We start from the raw sequence: 8,608 nt of genomic DNA on the forward strand, positions 1-8,608 counted from the left end.
TCAGTTGTGTCCAACTCTTCGCGACCCCATGGACTGCAGCCCACCAGGCTCCTCCATCCATGGGATTTTCCAGGCAAGAGTACTGGAGCTATGTAAATATGTATGTGTAAATTTCAGGGGGAGCCCTGTGCTCTGTAACCAGGGAGAGGCCACCCTCTCTGCAAAGACCAAGGTGATGTTATAGAACTCTGCTCAATGTTATGTGGCAGCCTGGATGGGAGGCGAGTCTGGGGAGAATGGATACACATGTATGTATGGCTGAGTTCCCTTGCTGTTCACCTAAAACCATCACAGCATTGTTAATTGGCTATATCCCAAAACAAATTAAAAAAAAAAAAAGATCAAGGTGATTGTGCAAGGCAACAATGCCTCAGGTTTTGAGAAAGTGATATTCAGTGGGAAGAAATCACAATGCTGCCCTCAAATGCATCTGACGTCCTAGCTCGGCTCTGTGGTTTACCAGCTGTGTGAGTTGGGCAAGCGGCTTCACCTCTCTCAGACTCCGTTTGCTAATCTGTAAGGTGTGGGTTAATACTCAGCTTGTAGGACTAAACAGAATGGCCGTGAACTGTCTGGTTCAAGGACTGGCAGCTACTGAGATTAAATGATGAAGATGTGGATGGTGATTGGCACTTGTTCTCGTGGCCCCAGGAGCCTCCTTTCCTCCAGCTAAACACCACCCACCTCTAACTGGTTTGTGCAGTCTCGCCTAATCACGATCCTGCTCCTGGAAAGACCCATTCCAAAATCACAGCATTTACGAGGCAAACAGTACTCCAGGCAAGGTCTTCCCAGCCCGGTGGGGCAGGGCTATCCCTTCCATCCTTCTGGGGCAGCACACCCACTAACGCTGCCCAGAACCACACTGGCTTTGGGGTCACCACACCATGCTATGGAATCGTCATGCTACAGAGCCATGAGGACCTCTTCCTGTCCGAGGGAAGTGAGTGTGTGGAAGCCAAAGCCAGGACTAAGTATTCTGACTCTGTTACATTTCAGCAGGCTGACTTTTGCCCATGGAGCCACCCGTGAGGCCATCTCAGCTTCCAGAGGACCCCTTCTACCCATCCAGTCCTCCTCCATCTTCAGACCATCCACAAACTGGACATGCACACCCTCCACGCTGTTGTCTAGATGATTCACATCCCAATTTTTGACCAGATTTCCAGGGTGATGCTAACGTGTTCATAGCATCATAAGTCATTTGACTTCTATTGTTTGCTTTCCCCTTCTATGCATATTTCTCTATCTTTTTTGTAAGATGCCGTGAAGTCCAGCTAAGATTTCTAGGTCTACCACGCCAGTGACCTTGCCAGAGGAGGACATGGCTGAGAGACACAGTCCTAGGGACCCACGCTGGGTCCTGGTGCCCTAGGCAACCCCTAGGGGTTGCAGGGTCCCCTTCTCTACACCCAATTTCTCAGAGCTGCTTAGTAAGTCACACATCTTCCTTCAGCTGCCACTTGGCAATCAACAGCAAACAGGGAATGAAAAAAAAAAAAAAAACTTACAGGATTATGAAACATTGCGCAGCAGTTTAAAATGAGGATCAAAAGACCAAGTGGCCTAAAGGCAGATGCCCCCGCTATGAGATGGGAGAAAAAAACCCACAAGATATTGCAATTCAGTCCTACTTAGGATTCCAAATAATAGTTTTAAAGCCTCACTAGAACAAGAGAAAAATGCCTGGGGGGAGAATATTTTGAAATTTTCTGTCATGTATTTGACTATGTTACTTTAGATGTGAAGAGCTGACTCACTGGAAAAGACCCGGATGCTGGGAAAGACTGGGGGCAAAAGGAGAAGAGGGCGGCAGAGGATGAGATGGTTGGATAGCATCACCAACTCAATGGACATGAATCTGAGCAAACTCCAGGAGACAGCAAAGGGAAAGCTTGGAGTGCTGCAGTCCATGGGGTCACAGTCAGACCCGACTGAGCGACTGAACACACGTTGTTTATGTTCCCTCATATTCAAAACACATATATGCGTAAATAAAACCATGAAGACTCCAAGTGCTTCTGTCTTTCTAAGAGCCTTAGAAAATTCACTATACGAGTGAAAAGGACAAAGCAGGCAGCCTTCTCTGTGACATATCTCTCTGCTGGGGGAAGGAAGTGGGGAGGGGGCTGGAATTTGAGCTGGGAAAGGGGTGTGGCTGAGTGTGGGAATGCCAAATGTTAAAAGTTCTGACAGTGTTTTGTTCCACCAGAGATACTCAAGGCACATGGACCTGGCTTCAGTACCCTTTAATTCTAGCAGAAATTCACCAGTCTTGGGACTAAATCTGTGCTCCCCAACATGCTAAGAGGTACCACTCATTCAAGACAAGGAGGGGAGAGACTATTTCATTCAAGTTCTTTCCAGGATTTGCTGACCACCTTCCCAAGAGTGGCTCTGGCTCAATTGTAATTCCCAGTGTTTTTCCATCTCAAGGACATTTTTATATTGTTGGGGGGAGGAAGTTTCATTCCATCCTATTTAACAAGGATGAGCTTTTGCCTGGACATTCAGAAACGCTGGATGACAAATCCAGTGGATGATGCCAGAGCATTAAAGAACCATTGACATCTCCTTAGAGAACAGACCTCAGTGGTCACTTAAAACACAGCATCCCCTGGGGAACCCATAGACCAGGATCCCCATCAGTATCCTCCGAGCATCCACAGAGCATCCACCAACAGAAAACCAGGTCCCTCGGGCATCTCGTGACCCAGGGAGGGGGAGACATAAACATCACTATGGAGATGTGAGCCCTGGGCACGGGGGAACACACAATGGGGGAGCCCCACTCACGTGAGAGGCATGCAGGGAATTCTCCCAGGAAGATGGGAGGGAGCTAAGCTGAGACCCGAATAGCTAGCAGGACTAGTTCAGCCCATCGCAAGAGAAAACTAGGCGTTAGGAGATTGGCAGGCGCAAAGAAAAGGTGAATGTGCGAAAGGCTGCGTGCAGTGAGTCTGGGCGATGAAGCATCCCAGTGAGTCTGGGGAGAGCTGAAGCCTCAGGGGGAAGAAGAGGCCAGTACAGGGGCTCTTGTAAACCACACAAAGAGCTTTGGAATTTATTTCACAGACTATGCAATAAGTACATGGATGCTAGTTTCGTATTTATTGTCTCAACCATACATATACACTATTTATATGTGAGATGGGCTTCCCCAGTGGCTCAGTGGTAAAGAGTCCCCCTGCAATGCAGGAAACACGGAGATGCAGGTTTGATCCCTGGGTCAGAAGATCCCTTGAAGGAGGGCATTGCAACCCACTCAAGTACTCTTGCCTGGAGAATCCCATGGACAGGGGAGCTAGGCAGGCTATGGTCCTCAGGGTCACAAAGAGTCAGGATGTGACTGAGCATGAGCACAAGCACACATGAGAAACTTCATGAAAAAATTGCCAAAACCCATTTAGCTCCTAAAATCAGACCCCAGTCATAAAAAATGGTAACTCGCTCTCCAAGATGAAATGTTCAGACCAGGTGGCCTCCAGCTCTGCCTCGGGAAATCAGCCAGGAAGCACTGTCTGAGGGACAGACACCCAGCATCCAGGTCAGGTCCTCTGCAGAAGCTGGGCAAGAGTTCTCCAGAGGACAAACTCCTGCCCGTGTGCCCACACCCAGTCTAAGCAGCCACAGAGCAGCCTGTGCTTCATTAGACGCTACTCAAGGCAGGTGGCAGCTCGGACACACCTGTGAATTTACCCCCGGGGGCTCCAAAGAGCCATCGAAGAAAGAGCATTTGTAAAGCATTTAACCTGCTCCACAAAGGTTTGCAATTGTTATTATTATCATTACTGGGTCCAAGTTTGTACTGCTCATCAGAGACAAGTTGTTGGGACAAGGAATAGCTACATTATTTGGAAAGCTGGCAGACTGAGAAGATGGTGGACTCATGTCCCAAAGAACCATCTTGCCTGAGTTAGAATTTGGGCTTCTTTTATACCAAGAGGGGAGGAAGTAAAGTCAAGCATTTCTTGGTTCTGGTCAGCCTCCAGAAGGGATGTGCTAGTTTCCTCCTTCCTGCAGTTATTCACAGGTAGGCCTGGCCAGGAGGTTTCCTGTGAGCTAAACAAAGTTGTTTTAGCTTAATGCTCAGGGTTCCCAGAGATGGGCCATTATGTATAATATAAGCTTATAGGCATCATCCTTTTAGTGATTAACTTGTAATAAAATACAAAGGTTCTCCTCTATTACATCATCATTATCATTGTCTTTTACTGACAGATATTGCTGGATCCAGCTTTGCACATGAGACCCATCATGACATGACCAGTAACTACTTCTCTAGCTACCCAAGAAGATAACAATTGTAGCTGCTAATCAGTAAGTACAAGGTATGGGCCAAACTCTATATTGTCATCCAGCCTGTCAGCCACTTGAAAAGTATTCACTGAGCACCTACTATGCGCCAGGCCCTATTTGAGAGTCCTGGGATACAGCAGCAGCAAAAAGAAGTGCTTGTCCCCTTTAAGAGACACGGAACTGAGACTCAAAATAGTTACTGAACACCTACAACATGCCTGGCACTGCCCTAGGCACTAGGGGTATGGCCGTGAATAAAACAAAGAACTCAAAAACTGAGTCAGGATCGAGCCAAAGTACTGCTCACCCTCTGCCTCCCTCTCATGCCTCTCACTCTGCTCCTGCAGCCCCCTCCCCTTAACTCCCACCGTGTTCTCTAACCTCAGCGCATCTGCCCACTCTCCTCCCAGCTTGGACAACTGCCATTCATCCATTCAGGTTCAGCTTACTTGGCAGCCTCTCTCCAAGGATCCCTTCTTGACATCGGGAGGCCCACTGCAGACTGCGTCTTGAGCACCACCAGTCCTATTCTGTAACCATCCCTTTATCTGGGTCCTTCCCTACTCAACTGTGAGCTACTGAGTCTGGTTCATCTCCATATCCCAGCCCTCCCCCACCTGGCCTGGACTTCTAATGGTGCTCAGTGTACTGAAATAGCAAGTGAATGAATGAATGAAAAGATGGAATCAAGGGAGCCTGGGGAAATCCAGGGCATCTTTCTTTCTTCTCTTGTCTGCCATCTACAAATGGTGACACCATTTGCACTCAGAGTGAGCAACGGACAGACTGGGACCAGCCTCCTACCTGCTCCTAACCTGGGGAAGAGCCTGGGCAAATCTCTCTGCACTCAGCTCACCCGTGTGGTCAAGGAGAGTGTGGGTCCAGATAATAAGATATGGGGGCCCTTGTCGGTAGATGGGCTTGTTTTCTTTCCCACCTTGAAGTCTGATGAAAGGGAGGCTTAGTTTACTATGTGGAGGGTAAGAAAAGTTTAAATACTCATATAAACAGAAAAAACAGCTCCTTGTACTAACCTTTAAGAGTAAATTAATCAGTCTTTCTCTCGCTTAGATGAGAGTACACTTTTTAGTTTTGGGAAGAGTGAATTATATTAGCCTAGACTTCCCTGAGATCATCAGGGAGCTCCAGGGAAAGACTGCTTAAACTCAGCAGTGGAAATAAGACACAACCCCACCAGCCTGCCTGCTACTTCCTCTGCGCCATGGACCCCACTTGCCAGGAGAACCCACGCCCAATTCTCAGGAGAAGCAGGAAGTAGGGAAAGAGGCGGGGACTCTGAGGAGCCGTATCTGAGTTCCAGTTTGGCCCCCAGTGAGCTGTGTCACCTTAAATACATTATCCTCTGTCTCCAGTCCTCATCTGTAATCAATTCAAGATGGACACAAACCTTGACTTTCAAGAAACAAATATTTTCCAACAGTTGAGGGTAAAGCTTACTGGAGGGAAAGTTGGCAACACCCAATAGAACTGCATGTGCATTTATCTGCCAAGCTGGCAAGCTCACTCCTTGGACAGAGCTCTGAAGATAACGCCCAGCACTGCAAAAATATTCACGCAGTTTATTCAGTGCAACATCATTGGAAAATGCAAAAATGTGATAAGCAACCTAAACACTCAGACACAGGAGGGGAGCTGAATGAACTCTGGTATAGCCACACGGTGGAGTACTATGCAGCTGTAAAGAAGGAGGGCAAAAGAGTGATACGAACTAATTTGGGGATCATTCCAGGACTTACGGTTAAATTAGAAAAGCAAACAGTGAGAGTGGAATGCTACAATTCATTCAAGATTGAGGCTGTAAGATATACAACCTGCTCATCAGTACAGAGGAAATACAGAAAGGCTAAATTAGAAATGAAAGAGAAGATGGGCTACCTAGAGGAGGTAAGAAAGGGGTAGAGAGAAGTCAAGGATGAGATCAGATTGGCAGGGATGAAGAGGGAGTGACACGCCTCCGAGTATATCTTTTGGTTCAGATCTGATGGAGAAGCACTGTGATGTTTCGTATGACCTTCATATGCACACAAAAAAGCAACTAAAAACAACCAAGATGTGAGAGAAACTCAAAATAGGATGTCAGTGCTAACATAAGGACCAAATTGCTATAAATAAGTAATATAACCACAGTGAAGAGGGTGGGAAAGAAAAGTATTAACTTCAGAGGCTTTGGAAAACCATGCTTTGAATGTGTAGTGTGGCACTGAGGATAGAAGTCGCTGGCATCACTTAGTAAACGCATTTCTCACAGGGATGTGGGTCAGCAATTCTGAAACTGCTCTATACTGGAGTTAAATACATATATCTGAGATAATGAGAACTGGGCTTCTCACTGCTGGAGAAAGGAATTACACATAAGGAAAGGAGGGAAGGTTAAATGAACCTTGTGCCGTTGAACCGGAATTAGAGCTATCAGGATAGACTTACTGTTTTTAATATACATACAGGTAGGTGGATACAGAAATACAGATGAGGATATATTCGTGTGTTAGTGCATCGCCATGTAACTCCCAGCTGTGTCCCTGGGAGGGTCTGAACGCAGTGACACCTCAGTAGCAATGAGCACACCCAACACCCAGATCTTGGTTTCTATATGCCATTCTCCAATGAAAGGAACCAGGACCCTTGGAGAAGTGGCTTGCCACAGGATTTGGGAAAGGAAAATACAAGATAACTTTGAACATCTTACGACTTGAAAAAATAAAGAAATGCTCACAAAAAAATGAGTGGGGATGGTCAAAAACACAAGTACAAAACTGAAGGTGTTCCTAATATGAAGCCAAAGCTGGAACAACATAAGCAAGAAAATAAATAGCCACAGTAACAAATCATAGCTTACGGAATAATGTAACTATCCAGGGGTCTATATAGCTATAAATAACCACATACACAAATTCTTTCTTACAGTAGAATTCCAAGTAGTAAAAGCAGAAATAAAGAAGGAAATAGAAAATTATCATTAGGCAAAGATTACAGTCATAACTGTTGTAGAAAAGACCCCTTGATGGATGCTAAAATTAATGGGTGAAAATTTAGGGAGAAAGAGCATTTGCTTAGTCTCCTGGGTAAAGTACCTCCCTCCAGACACCTATTAATTTGAAAGGAAAGACAGGAACTTGACGGTGGAGAAGCCTAGCAGACAGCACCTTAGACAAGTGACCAAGGTCAACATGACCAGTCCTGAGATGTAGACACTATAAACCCGATAGGAGGCAGAGAGCAGGACACAGCGTCACCTCCGTGGGATCCCTGCCCGAAACGGACCACCTCGGTTCACACCTGATGGAACATCGCACAAACCCAAACTGAGGGTCATTCTACAAAATCACTGATCAGTGCTCTTCAAAAGTGCCAAGATCATGAAGTGCAAGGGAAGACAGAGCAACTGTTACAGACTGGAGGGGACGAAGGAGCCAGGACAATTAAGGGATGTGGGATCCTGGGTGGGACGCTGGAACAGGGAAAGAACCTTCGTGGGAACTCTGCTGACTTCAGAGTAAGGTCTGAGGTTTAGTTAGTAGCCGTGTACGATGCTCTCTGCCTGGGTTTGCTCACTGCACTCTGACCATGCAAGACGTGAACTTGAGGGGAAGCTGGGGGAGGAGAACTCTGTGCTATTTCCACAACTGTAAGTCTAAATTAGTTTTTTGAGAGGTAATGCTTAGCATCATCATTCAGTTACTTCACAACTGCTTTTGCCAGATCACCAGGCCTTTGCCGGGCCCTACAGAACTGTCTGTGGTGTGTGTGTGGGCATGCTCAGTTGTGTCCGACTCTTTTGCGACCCCACGGACTGTAGCCTGTTAGGCTCCTCTGTCCATGGGATTTCCCAGGCAAGAATACTGGAGTGGGTTGCCTTTTCCATCTCGAGGGGATCTTTCCGACCCAGGGGACAACCTGCATCTCCTGCATCTCCTGCACCGCAGATTCTTTACCACTGAGCCACCTAGGAAGCCCTGCTAAAGTGTCAGTCACTCTGTGGGGGCTGGGAAGGGGACCAATCCTTGGTGAAAGGAGCTCCAGAACTGAAGGGAACTTGTGGCACCTTTTAACGTCCTCAGCCAAGGCTGGAGTTCTAAGGGGTCTACAATCAGTCTCTGCAGAGATCCCAGACTAGGTTGCCCCTCGGCTCCCCGACTCTTCTGCAGACACCACCACCACTACCCAACCGCCCCCCTCCTACAGTGCCCTGCTTCTCAAGAGCACCCAGGACTCCAGGCCTCCACTTCTCAGGGGCTGAGTCTCAGGGCCCCGGGTTCCAGTCAGTTTACATTCTGCATTTCCGGACTCA

The sequence above is a fragment of the Bison bison genome, unplaced genomic scaffold (assembly GCF_000754665.1).
Source record: "Bison bison bison isolate TAMUID 2011002044 unplaced genomic scaffold, Bison_UMD1.0 scf7180017864302, whole genome shotgun sequence".
Lineage (NCBI taxonomy): Eukaryota > Metazoa > Chordata > Mammalia > Artiodactyla > Bovidae > Bison > Bison bison.